Source organism: Spermophilus citellus, assembly GCF_964194105.1.
Source record: "Spermophilus citellus genome assembly, chromosome: X".
In the NCBI taxonomy this organism is placed as follows: domain Eukaryota; kingdom Metazoa; phylum Chordata; class Mammalia; order Rodentia; family Sciuridae; genus Spermophilus; species Spermophilus citellus.
In genome coordinates, this window is record NC_138190.1 from 94561844 (window position 1) to 94576039 (window position 14196).

Consider the following 14196-nt stretch of genomic DNA (forward strand, 5'->3'; position numbering starts at 1 on the left):
GGCTTTGCACTCATAGGCATGACCTTCTCTGCAAAGCACATATAGATGAAACCCAAAAATAATAGGTATAGTCATCATCCCTGAGCACATCTCCACCTCCAAAATCACAATTAAAATAATTTACTAGTGGAACTCACTCTACATGGAAGAAAATAAAAGTGATAAGAGAATGAATGGTGTCCCCTAGCTGTAAGATTCTGCCTTTAATCTCCAGCTAAGAATAACGTGAATGACTTATATTATACATGTATCTTAAATATTTGAGAATCTCAATTAACACTTACTCTATTCCTTTCTGCTACAAATTAGTCAGTTATTCATTAATCATGAACAATCAAAAGAGTTCATTAAAACTTAGGAGGGAACAAAATGCTAGAGGATAAAAAGTCCATTTAGTATTATATATAATGAAATAATATATAATATTAATTCAATTTTAAAACTCAGAAAGGAAGATCTGTTAGTTAAATATTTTGCACTTGGGGACTATTAAAAGTGTCAATCTATGTCATCAATTACTATTTCTACAATGTGTTTCTGAATTCAAGAAAAATAGTTTTCCTATTTGTAGTGTTAGTTTAAATGTTGATCCAGTCAGAAAATAGTAAAACTATATGAACTGCTACATAAGATTCTTCAAACAATGTGGAAAACATAAAATGTAAGGTGTCATAATACTAAGTTAATTTGCCTATTGATTACCATACAGTTGATCTTATTATTGTTCAGTACTGCCTTGATAAAACCAACCTGCCAACATTCCTTTAGTGTTCTTATCCCTTGCTATACTTTATATATCCTTATATACTAATGTTGGTATTCCTTATGCACATGATTTTTGTGCATCCAGTTCTTTCATTCCTTCTTTTTTTCCTTCAAATCATCAGCCTCTTTCTAATCTTAATTTCCTTCCTATTCAACTCTGACCTAATGATCCATCTCTTCAACTACTCTCATGTTTGGATCATTCACTCTCCCATCTTTGTATCTGTGCTGTTATTTACTGGCAAATGCTAAAACCTGGATCAATCTAAACTATTAAGTCTCTCACTCCCACCCTAGCTCAATGAAATTGGCTATCTCCCCATAAATATTAGTACTGGTACAATCACAAACTTATGTATTCCAATCACAGCTGAGCTCTTAGTAATGCAGAGAAATTTCCTCAAGTGTTCCTTTGAATATCCTTCTTCCATTTCCTCCATTTTCTATTCCAAATTTTTGCAATTCTCTACTCAGAGGAGAACATATGTTTACAGACAAAAACTATTGCATTTCTGTGTTTCCAAACTGCAAACTTATCTCCATCTATTTGTAACCTATTGGTTCAGTCTCATGTCTTCCTAAATGATTTTTGCCTTTGCTTTGGGTTACATTCTTTCCTGTCATCTCTGAAATCTTTCTCTAACAGTACTTTCCCTTTTACTTACATTAAATCTGTATTTCTCTATATTTTGACTGGTTTGCTTTAGCTACAAATATTTTAAAATGTGTCCCACAATAAATGGATGGAGTTGGAGAATATAATGCTAAGTGAAACTAGCCAATTCCAAAAAACAAATGCTGAATGTTTTCCCTGATATAAGGCTGCTGACCCATTATGGGGGTAGGGAGGGGGAACATGGGAGGAATAGAGGAACTCTAGATAGGGCAGAGGAGTGGGTGGGGAAGGGAGGGGCATGGGGTAGAAAAGACAGTGGAATAAGATAAACATCATTACCCTAAGTACACGTATGAAGACAGGAATGATGTGACTCTACTTTGTACAATCAGAGATATGAAAAATTTTGCTCTATATGTGTAATATGAATTGCAATGCATTGTTTTGTCATACATAACAAATTAGAATAAAAAAATTAAAAAAAATCTGTCCCACAATAAAAATATTAAATCCTTGATCTCTCCATGTCCCCTGCCAACTCCTAGTCCCCCTCTCCACTTTCCATACCTGCTAAATTTAATCCATACCTGCTATACTATTTCCCTTTCCTTGCCTTCCTTTTGCTTTACTTTGCCTTGTAGTCTAGACTTTGGACCCTTGCTACATCAAAACCTTCTCCATTGTATTAGTCAGAAGGAAACAGATGACACCCTAAAATTTGGTAATTTGATTTTTTTTTTTTTTTGCGATGCTAGGGTTTGAACCCAAGGCCTCCACTTGGTAGGCAAATGCTCTACCAATGAGCTACGTGACCAGTCCTGTGGTAATTTGATAACTTAATAATTATAAAGATATGGGGATGGTATATAGAAAGAACCATAAAATCCCAGTGCTAGTAACAGTGAGGTCACTTTATAACCCTTAAACCTGAAGGAGAAAGAAAAGAAAGCAGCTGCTAGAACCTGGAAATAGAGAAATCCAAACCTCACTCTCCTCTTTTTCTTAGACTTGTTGAAGGGCTTGGCAACATCTGAAGGTAATTGAAGTCCATTGATTAAGTACATATGTGTCCAGATCCAATAATCACCTTCCAGTTTGTAACTTATTTAATATTCTTATTCCCTCTGACCTCGTTAAAATTCTGTGAAAGAGGTATTATTTTCTCTGTTTTACAGATGAAGAAATACGATTTAATAAGGTTTTCTGCATAAAGACACAAGTCTGATAATTGACAGAGGCCACATAATAGTCCACAGATCTCTGAAATGAAAATTTATAAAATTGCCAGTGTGAAAAGCATTAGATTCCAAATTTACAGACTACCTAGGTTTGGTTCTCTGTTTAGAACTTAATGACAGTGGTAATGATTAAAAGAAACTATGTTGAACATTTTTTAAAAAAATGTCCTGACATTTGGTAATTACTACAAAATGTTAGCTACTATTATTAGACACTAGGTTCTAAGGCTTTCTTGGACTTCAAAGAGTTAATTGCTTTCTAAAGCCTCAACATTGATTGCTCCTCTCCTCTGACCCTCAATTGCTTTTCTGTAAAACACTGGAACAAGAAATGGTGCTGATCTTCATTCTGCAAACAGGGCAGATTTTGCTTGAAAAAGAACTGCAGTATATTCACATTAGAAATTCAAGACCACATTCGCCTGCAGCCTCACAGTGAGAACTCATCTCTTTGAGCAATCACTTTGGAAGACAACTTGAAAGGCAAAAGTCCAGATATAGTTACTCATTTTGTAGCAGTGGGGGAAGGGGGCTGCTGCAGTTTTTGTTTGTCTATTTATCTTTGGTAGGAAGTAAAAGAGAGGAAGCAAACTGCCTTTAGAAATGTTTGGAGAAAGTATAGCACATTTCAATATTGAATCAATATGTAGGTTTATTACTGCATTTTTGGCAACACACACACATACACACACACACACACACACACACACACACACACACACACCTTCCTTTCTTTCTCCTAGCTATCTTTGTGTTCACACAGCATAAATGAACCATCCAGCATCAAGACTGCATACATAATAGAGAAACAGCAGTAGCCTGTGACTGTTTTGTCATTGCTAAGGAACCCTGAACCTTAGTACCCTCTTCTGCCTGCCAGTTGAAGAGGAGAAAGCACAGTTGAATGACCTAGCCATTTGTTTTTCTCCATTTCTTACATCAAGGTAAGTGCAAGCTCCTTTTCAACATCTTTTCCCAGGGCCACCTGAAAAACAATGCACTCTCAACAGTTTCTACTGATGAGAAAAATAATCGTGTGTACTTTTCCTTTTCTTTGGTTTATGACTTAAAATATTTTTTTTCTTGAACAGTCTTCCTACTTTCCATTTTTACTAAAACTATATCCTTTACCATACCTCACTTTTTTACATATCATCATTCCCTCTTATTTTTTCTCCCTGTTGACCAATATATCAGCCAAAACACTGAAGTAAAAAAAATCTATTGCTTCCCCCTCCACTGTGCCACACATACCATTAGGCACTCAGAGAGGGATCAGAATCACTCCCTGCATTGAAAAAAGTTGCCATCTACAAGGTACCTTAATCCCATGTAATTTGGTGAAATCAGTTATCTTGAGGTTAGACCAAGATAGGTACACTCGGAACACCTTATTATAACACACTATTTTTAATCGAGGAGAAAAGCATCAACGAAATTCAATAACCCAAGTTCTCATAAACTGAATCATCATTATAAAATAAGAAGGAAAGTTTTATTTGATTTGACTATAACTTCAAACATATCATTGTAATGGAAGAGAAATATATGTTAATGCATAGTGTGGTGTCTCTCAAAAGTTTTTGACTCAATTTAACATTAAATCATTAGAAGCCTGTTTTCCTCAGTACTAGGAATGGGTTCTCTTAACATACTTAAAGATGATCTTGAGAGATCTTTTCAGAATGATTCAGAGTTGAGTGAGGAGTTGTATGTAGGTTTATAGATACTGTAATCTCTTGCCTAATACCCCTTTCAATCAAAAGAAGATATTATAATTCATAGATATTTGCAGTGACTATGAACTAAATCAAAGGTCATTTGTTCATCAAGAAGAAGAAATTGAACATCCTCTAGAATTGGATCTGGATAAAATTATAAACTATATGAAAATGACCTTTGCTGCAACCCATCTTATCTTTTAAAATTATTGCCAGACTTTCCATTTCTCCTATATCTTAGATATCAAGTGCCTTCCTGCTAAAGTGGGTCTTTTGAATTCCAGGAAAAGGAAGCATCATATATAATAATAATAATCAATCCAGGCATTATATATATAAAGTACTCTTAGTAGTCAATTTCTAGGAACATTACATTTCAAAGGTGACTTTTGAGGGGAACATTGCTTAACCTGGTGTATTCTTACTACCTATGCAATTGGTCATTTGTCCTTAGGTTTTTTTTTTTTTAAAGAGAGAGTGAGAGAGGAGAGAGAGAGAGAGAGAGAGAATTTTTAATATATATATATATATATTTTTTTTTTAGTTCTCAGCGGACACAACATCTTTGTTGGTATGTGGTGCTGAGGATGGAACCCGGGCCGCACGCATGCCAGGCGAGCGCGCTACCGCTTGAGCCACATCCCCAGCCCTTGTCCTTAGGTTTAACCCTTGTAACCTCATTAACTTTGGGTCCTGACCAACATTCATTGAGGAAGACAATTTTGGGGCTACTGGGCTGCAAAGCTAAAGCCCTTACTGATCTCTAGTGAGCTAAAGTCACCAAAGATACAAATGAGTTGGTGGATGCAAGTTTTTCTTCTCTTACTACTTCCTCATAGAAGCACATCATATATTTGATGGTCATACAAATGAAGACCTGACAAGATCAGATGAATGAGATGTATGTGCATTCTACTTTTTATTCCACTATGGCAGCAAAAGGCTACATAAATACTCAAAGATCTGTTATCATATAGACCAGCGATATTCAAACTTATAAACTTTTTTGCTAAAATCTATACTAAGAAATTTTATATCTTACTTCACTGAATAAACATACCAATAAGAGATTTTTTAAAAAATTAACATAATATTAACATAAGTATCTTTCTGACAATGACCATGTAGCTATGCCTGCTTCCATGTCTTATAATTTGAGTTTCATGACACAAACTTTTTGAAAACCTTTTCTTCAGAATTATAAATTGAACAAAATCATAATCTTATTTTTCTCAGTAACACTCTAAATTAGATTATAGGTGGGAATATAAAAGTGCTTCAGAATGAGAAATGTGCAACAAAAAATTACAGTGAATAAATAAATTGGCAAATTAAAGATGGAAATATTTTTCAGTATTTTCCCTGAATATTTTCCTCCTTGGTTTCCACTACTATCTTCTTCTCTCAGCTAGAATAAGTGCAATATCCTAAAATGAACTATTTGCTCCAATATTTCCTCTCTGTTAAGAGTATCTCTCCCCATATCACATCATCCAAAACCAGTAAGGAACTCATAACAAATATAGTAAAACACAAATTAAGAAAAAAAATCCCCCATTACTTGGGCTTCTCATTACCTCTCTAGATACATTCCCCAAAATACCATTATCATTCTGATGAATATGCTGATTGTTTCTCTTACAAGCACCATGCTGCCTCCTCCCTCCATGACTCTCTTCAAGCCTTTTTCAATAGCAAAAGCCTTTCCAACTTTTTGTCATCTTTTTTCCACCCATTATTTGCCATTTGTCTCAGCTTTGACATTACTTCATCCCAGAAGCCATTCTTGGCCCAACTCCTCAGCCTTTACTTTGAGTTCAGTAGCCCTGCTCTCTGCTTCTATGACCACCTATATTTATCCTATCAACTCTACAGAACACTGTTTACCCTGTCCATTTCTCCTATTAGAGTAGAAATTCCTTGAATCAGAGAACAAGTTCTGTTCATTATTGCACCAACAACATAGGGCATAACACTTGAGTACATGGTAGATATTCAACAAATATTCAATTAATGAATAAATGATTTCTACCCCTATCTGAATAATGCATTTTAATATGGGTGTTCATTGTGTCATAAATATGTGTCTAGAACTCAATTTTCAGCCAGGCCATGTGTAGAGTTATTCTTTGGGTATGATAGCAGCTATCTTCTTATCAATGAATCATCCCAACTCCTTATTCTACTCTACTGCCTCAAATGTAAGCCTTATTGTTTTAAGTATCTATGGAGTACTGTAGCCATGTCCTTCACTTAGTTTCTGAAAGAGAGATCCATGAGCCAAGATCCTATAAATACGGCATCAAGAATCATTAAAGGATCAAGAAAACTTTCCTTGACTAAGGTATTTCTTTCCTCTATAATGATGTGTTCCCAGGTGCTATTTTAGGATACATCTGCCAATCCATTTTGTGTCCCCAAATCAATTTTGTCTTTGTGTATAATTTCTTCATAATTTAGCAGCTTTATATGGAAGAACACAAAGGAAGCTTATATGCAAAATTTTGATGTTTTCCTATATCTTCTTACATCTGCATATTCAATACACAACTAATGCCAATGTCTCACTATGGGAAATCTCCTGAAATCTCCTGCTCCTCTAATTTAGATAGAAACTTCTTTCCTACAAAGTGTCTTCCTGGCCAAAATAATTGTCAAGCCACAGAATTTTGAAGAAGAGAGCAATTAGATAAATGTGCTATTAAAAGAGCAAAAGAAAACCTTGAAATTCATGATTAAGGGAAAATTTTTTAAAAAACTAAATTTTTCTTTAAAAACTGTGAAATTGTGGTATTTTCATGTATCAGGGAATTGATATAATGAACTTCCAGAAAATGTTTAAGTATTAGTCAACTGCATCTAGCAATTACTTCTAACAAAATAACCATATATAAGTTTTTATTGTTTTTCTTTATATTAATATAGCTATGAAAAAATAGAACTGACTTACTCTTTCAAATAAATACATTTTAATGAAATAATTCACTTTTGATATAACATAGTTATGGTATGGAGCATTCAAGATGGTTGCATTTTAAAGATCAGTCATATAGGCATGGAAGTACATACCTGTAACTACATCAATTTGAGAGACTGAGGCAGGCAGATCATAAGTTTGAGGCCAGCCTCAGCAATCCAATGAGACCCTGTCTCAAAATAAGAAAAACAATAAAAAGACCCCAGGGATGTTAGCTGAATGGTAAAGGACTCCTGTGTTCAATGCTCAATACCTCAAAGGAAAGAAAAGAGTATCACTCATAAAAACAAGGAAACAATTAGTAAACTAGGTTAAAAGATTGATAAATAACAATTAAGTCAAGGATGTTCTATATGGCCTGATGAAGAAAAAAGCTAATATCTTACTGACATGGTATGTAAACAAACCTAGAGAAAGCTGGATTCCAACACAGCAAAGCATGCATATGCATGTGTGTATGCATTCATATACTGGCAAGGTCAAGAAAAGAAAAAAAAATTAAAGAAAATCCATAGGTTGATGGTAAGAGGAAGTGGTCTAAAACAAGCATTTTAGATGGAAAGACTCAGGAAAGGACTTTGGATGGGATAATCTATTGAAGTCTTATAATGTTATCAAGATAAAAGGTGATATTTGAGCAAAGGGTTGTGAGAGAAAAGAAACATTTAGAATGCACCATCTTACCTTAGTCAGGTATAGATGTGGATTATGCCTGAACAAAGAATATTAAATCTAGAAGCAAATCACAATAAAGAAATTGGGAAGATGAATAAATACATGGAAGCTCTTGCCCAGGAAAAAAAATATATGTTTTTTTCCTCTAACTCTTTATCCTCATTTCAGAAATAGGCTCAAATTGAATAATTTGTAAGGAACAATTGATTGAAGTAACTAGGATGCCACCAGGTTTGACTCAAATATTAATACTTGGTCTGCTCTACATCATTGCCCCTTGAGATGTATAGAAATATTACTTAGTGGCATACTTAATAAATTACATATGATTCCTATGTTTATTTGAATAAAGCAGAATTGAGGCAGTGGATGGTATACCACACCATGGGGAAAAAAACATATCTGAGCACTAACTTTAAAAAGAAATAAAACTGAGGCACAAAGAGGAAAAACTAAGGCATTGAGATCATGTTGAATCAAGGTGAAATCTACATTTCAAAGCATACTAGACTAACATTGTGTTCTCCTTTTGGGGAATTCTAGGGATCTATCTTTGTCAAGAATGCTGAGGAATAATTTGGGCAAGGCTGTGTCTTTTTAAGTCTTTTTTAAATCAATTAATTTTGTACCAGGAATTGATCCCAGAGATGCTTAACCACTGAGATGCATCCCCAGCTGTTTTTACTTACTTTGTTCCCTGATGCAGGGTCTCCTAAGTTACCTAGCTCCTCAATAAGATGCTGAGACCAGCTTTTAACTTGCAGTCATCCTGCCTCAGCCTCTCAGAATTGCTGGGATCACCAGCATTTGCCACTAAGCCTTGCTGAAATTTTTCAAAGCCCTAAAATGTCCTAGATTCCTTTTAAAATGAAGGTCCTGTCTGACCATTTAGTGAACATTTCTTTGTACAAAATGAGGACCTTTAAAAACACCTAACAGAGGAACATCGAAGAACTAATTAATTGATGCATACCTTAAAGACAGAAAATGTATTTTAATTGTTTTTTTAACAGATAAGGTGTTATTTTATCCAGATGCTAATTATGTGAGAAAAAATTAAGGGATGTCATAAAAACCCTATTTTTGAAATGGAAACCAAGTTATGAAACACGTTAAAAATCATGAAGAAAACTGGTTAATTCTAGAATAGTTTAAGGAATTTCCTTCCTCCCCTGTTGGCTTCCATTCATTAAACTGTCAACATAGATGTCACCTATCACAGAGATATTCCCTCACTACCTGTCTATAAAAGTATCCCATAACTTTATAATCCCTTATTTGCTGTTTTTCCTTCATACATTTTTCATACCTGAACATTTTCATTTTTCATTATAACATAATCTCCATGAGGGCATGCACCTATTTTTGTTTATCACCATATGCCCAATACCAAGGATGTATACTGCCTAGCATATTATATAGATGGCACTAAACTTTTTTAGTGCTAATATCTAAAGTGTGGTCCTATATCAGCAAAAGCAGTCCCCTGGAACTTGTTAAAATGCAAATTAGCAGAATCCATTCAAGACCAACTGAAGACCAACAATTTGTATTTTAACATGCCTTCCAGGAGATTCTGATTCATGCTAAAGTTCAAAAAGTACTTAGAAAAAAAATGAAGGAATTAATGAATTCAAGGTCTGATTATTTTGAATGGGCAGACATCTACATAATTACTTTCCCTGTTTTCTTTAATTCACAGTTAATTAAGTTATAATGCCATTCACATCACCTATGGAAAAAAAGCTACATATTAGGATTATGGTCAGGATCTGTTTAGATTTTCAAAAGACAAAAGGAAGGCTTTGGATAAAATAGGATTTGACTTCTCTTAGGATGATAGAAAAATATTGCCAGTTGATTATCTTCACTCCTTTAAGTTTCCCAATTGCCTCCCAATCCCAATGTCATGTAGATAATATAATATTATGTTAGAGGAGTGATGCAATTGGGAAGCTATTTGGAACTAATTACTGGTATAACATTCATTCATTCAATGAATACTAGTTAGTATCTACCAGGCACTGTTCTAAGAGCTTGTGATATATAAATATCTGAGCACTAACTTTAAAAAGAGATAAAACTGAGGCACAAAGAGGAAAAACTAAGGCATTACTTGGGCTTCTCATTACCTCTCTAGATACATTCCCCAAAATACCATTATCATTCTGATGAATATGCTGATTGTTTCTCTTATAAGCACCATGCTGTCTCCTCCCTCCATGACTCTCTTTAAGCCTTTTTCAATATAAAAAGCCTTTCCAACTTTTTGTCAAGACAAAATCCTTACCTTCAAAAACTTCGCTTTTTGGTAAACCCTGGTGAAAACATCTTTTTCACCCTGTCAGTCAAATTTGAATTAGGTCTTTTCCAAAATCAAGAAAATGTAAATATTTAACAAAATATTTTTCCAAGAATCTTCATCTTTACATTACTTCTAAAGCTACAAAAGGTCATTACTAAAGTAAGGAATAGGTTCTTCTGTCCTTAAATTTTCTCATAATACCAGACTTCCAGGTATCTGTAACAGATTTTTTCACATATAGACTTAAACTCTTGCTTGTTGTCTTTGCTAACTGCAGTAATAATAGTTAGCATAGTGTTTATCATGTGCTAGATACTGTTCTAAGTTACTTTTTTATTTGTTCTAATTAGTTATACATGACAGTAGAATGCATTTTGACACATCATACATAAATGGAGTGTAACTTGATTCTTCTGGTTGTACATGATGTTAAATTATTGACATTTAAAAACTCACTTAATTATTAGAATAATCAATGAAGAAAGTATTATTAGACTTCTCATTCTACAGAATGAGAAACTGAGGAACAAAGAGGTAAGTAAGTAAGTTACCAAACTGTCAAAACTGGTTTAGAATCAACATTAAAATCTAGACTATCTCCAGAAATTGTGCTCTTCACCAGTGCTTCAGTGCTCCTTTGTCATGTCAAGGAGTATCATTTACTGAAAACTCAATACCTGAGAAATCTTCCTGAAGCATTCATAACAAATGGTGGCAGTTTTCTCCTACAATATTGAGGATATAATGCCTATTAACTTCTATGGAGTGCTAACCAAATAACTAACACTCTCTCTTAAAACATTTACTCAACTACCAACTCGAGGGTCAGGCAACTGGATAACTCACCATCCCACACCACCCACCACCCTGATATCTGAACCATGGAGGACATGAAATTGGAGTTCCCCCCCCCCCTACAGTATAAAGAAGAGAAGAGAGGAGTGGATTTGCCCGTTGAGAAGAGAGACTCAGGAAAATTTACCTGGATTGGTCTTAGGTTCATATTCTTCTGCTATGAAAAACAAGTTACCTATACTACAGAAATATGCAGAAATATGGAATAAAGTATACACTTTTCAAACAACAAAATATTGGAGCAAATTTTATTAAACCAAACCTTCAACAATTATTTACATACTCAGTCTTGACTATTACAGATAATCCAGTTGAAGATATAATGTGACTAATGGATTTATTGATGGGAGCTCACAAACTGGAGGAAATGTTCTTCTGCATGGAGATGCAGGGATCTGCCAAAGTGCTGCCTTTACTATTGCATACATTATGGAAACATTTGGAACAAAGTCCAAAGATGCCTTTTCTTATGTCCAAGAAATAATATTTTGCATTAATCCAAATTCTGGATTTGTTCATCAGCTTCAGGAATATGAAGTCATCTACTAGCAAAATTGACAATATAGATAACATTGCCATCCCAGATAGAAAAGTCTTTATCTATTCATTCTGGTACAACAGGCAGTCTGAAGAGAACACATAAAGAAGATGACTTTAGAAACCTGCAATTGGTAACTTCACAGAAGGGCTGCCTCAAGAAGAACATTATAAAAGGTGTGAGTTTCTTTTAGGAAAGGAGAAAATGCTAGAGATAATAATAATGAAAAATGATAAAAACATAAATGGTTTCATTTGAACTGCATGTTGCTTTGAAACATGTTTCTCTGAAACTTGTTGAGCAAAGTTTTAAGACATCGGACTTTTGAAAATTAAAAATATTCAAATTGGAATGGCAGTATATTATCTTCTAATTTCAGATAATTACTTCATGTTGATGTCTCCTTCCTTCCTTCCTTCCTTCCTTCCTTCCTTCCTTCCTTCCTTCCTTCCTTCCTTATTCTTTTTCTTTTTCTTTTTCTTTTTCTTTTTCTTTAGTAGTAGTACTAGAGATGGAATCCAGGGGCACTTTATCATTGAGCTACATCCCCAGCCCATTTTTTGTTTTGAGACAAGGACTTGCTAACTTACTTAGGGCCTCGCTAAGTTGCTGAGGCTGGCTTTGCATTGGTGTTCCTCCTGCTTGAGTTGCAGGGATTATAGGCATGAACCACTACACCCAGCTTCACATGTTAAATTCTTATTGATTAGTAGTTTAAATAATACTTTTGTTTATTTGTATGTACTGAATAGTGGAAATGTTTAACTGACAAAGCCTTTGCTATTAAATCTCAACCACTTAACTTTTAGAGCAGAATACTCATTTTGGGGGACTTTTCTGCTTAATCTTAGAAGGGATGTCAAAAAACATTAAGCATGTCCTTTATAAGAAAATATAAAGGCCCAAGTTGTCTTATTATCATAGTAATTCAAGTTAATTAGAAAGTTTTATCTCTTGAATTTAAAAATTTATAATTTCTATATCAGGATCTATATCAGGATCTCAACTTGATGTAAAGTAAATGAGCAGTTACCTGACAGATTTTTAAAATAATTGGTTTATTCTATAATCCATAACCAAGATAACTTCTCTTCAATATTTACATTATCTTTGTCCATCCAACAATAAAAAAATAATAGGGAATAGCTTAAAATTACTAAAATATTTTATTTTTATTGATTAGAAAAATATGTTTCTGGAGTACTTGAATGCTGGAATTTCATTGTCTTTCCTAACCTTGGTAGCTAATTAAAAAAAAATCATTCATAACATTCAGGCTTACATGTTAACTCACACTCACAGGAAGTTGCCATACCTCTCATTTCAAAGTACATTGTATAGATCTGTAGCATACTGATATTTAATTGCAATTTACTATGCACCAAAAATTATTCAAGAACAAAAATGATATACAGTATTTATTTGCCTTTGTATAAGCAATTGCATACATTACTCTGTTTTTAATATTTTTACTTGTATAAAATGCTCATGTATGTAGGTTGGTTCCATAGTTTAGCTACTATGAATTGTGCTGTTATAAACATTGATGTGGCTGTGTCCCTGTAGTATGCTGTTTTTAAGTCTTTTGGGTATAGATCAAGGAGAGGGACACCTGGGTCAAATGTTGGTTCCATTCCCAATTTTCCAAGAAATCTCCATACTGCTTTCCATATTGGCTGAACCAATTTGCAGTCCCACCAGCAATGTATGAGTGTGCTTTTTTCCTCACATCCTTGCCAACACTTATTGCTGTTTGTATGCCTAATAGCTGCCATTCTGACTGGAGTGAGATGAAATCTTAGAATGGTTTTGATTTGCATTATTCTAATTGCTAGTGATGAAGGACATTTTTTCATGTATTTGTTGATTGATTGTACATCATCTTCTGAAAAGTGTCTCTTCAGGTCCTTGGCCCATTTATTGATTGGGCCATTTGGTTTTTTTTGATGTTTAGCTTTTTGAGTTCTTTATATACCCTAGTGGTTAGTGTTCTATCTGATGTGTGAGGGGTAAAGATTTGCTCCCAGGATGTAGGCTTGCTGTTCACCTCACAGATTGTTTCTTTTGTTGAGAAGAAACTTTTTAGTTTGAGTCCACCCCATTTATTGATTCCTGATTTTAACTCTTTTGTCATAGGACTCTTATTAAGGAAGTTGGGGCCTAATTCCACATGATGGAGATTAGGGCCTATTAGACACAGGGTCTCTGGTTGTATTCCTAAGTTCTTGATGCATTTTGAGTTGAGTTTTGTGCATGGTGAGAGATAGAGGTTTAATTTCATTTTGTTGCATATTGAAGCACAATTCACAATAGCTAAACTGTGGAACCAACCTAGATGGCTTTCAATAGATTAATGGATAAAAAAAAATGTGGCATATATACACAATGGAAAATTACTCAGCAATAAAATAGAATAAAATTATAAGATTTGCAGGTATGGATGGAGTTAGAGAAGATAATGCTAAGTGAAGTTAGCTAATCCCAAAAAATTAAATGCCAAATGTTT

At 34.2% G+C, this 14196-nt stretch overlaps 1 pseudogene across 1 annotated transcript; it reads left to right on the top strand.

Annotated features, from left to right (window-relative positions):
- Positions 1 to 11178: 11178 nt before the first annotated feature.
- Positions 11179 to 11795, top strand: LOC308639853 (serine/threonine/tyrosine-interacting protein-like; annotated as a pseudogene). Its single transcript has one exon. The product of its transcript is annotated as a serine/threonine/tyrosine-interacting protein-like (transcript).
- The last annotated feature ends 2401 nt before the right edge of the window (positions 11796 to 14196 follow it).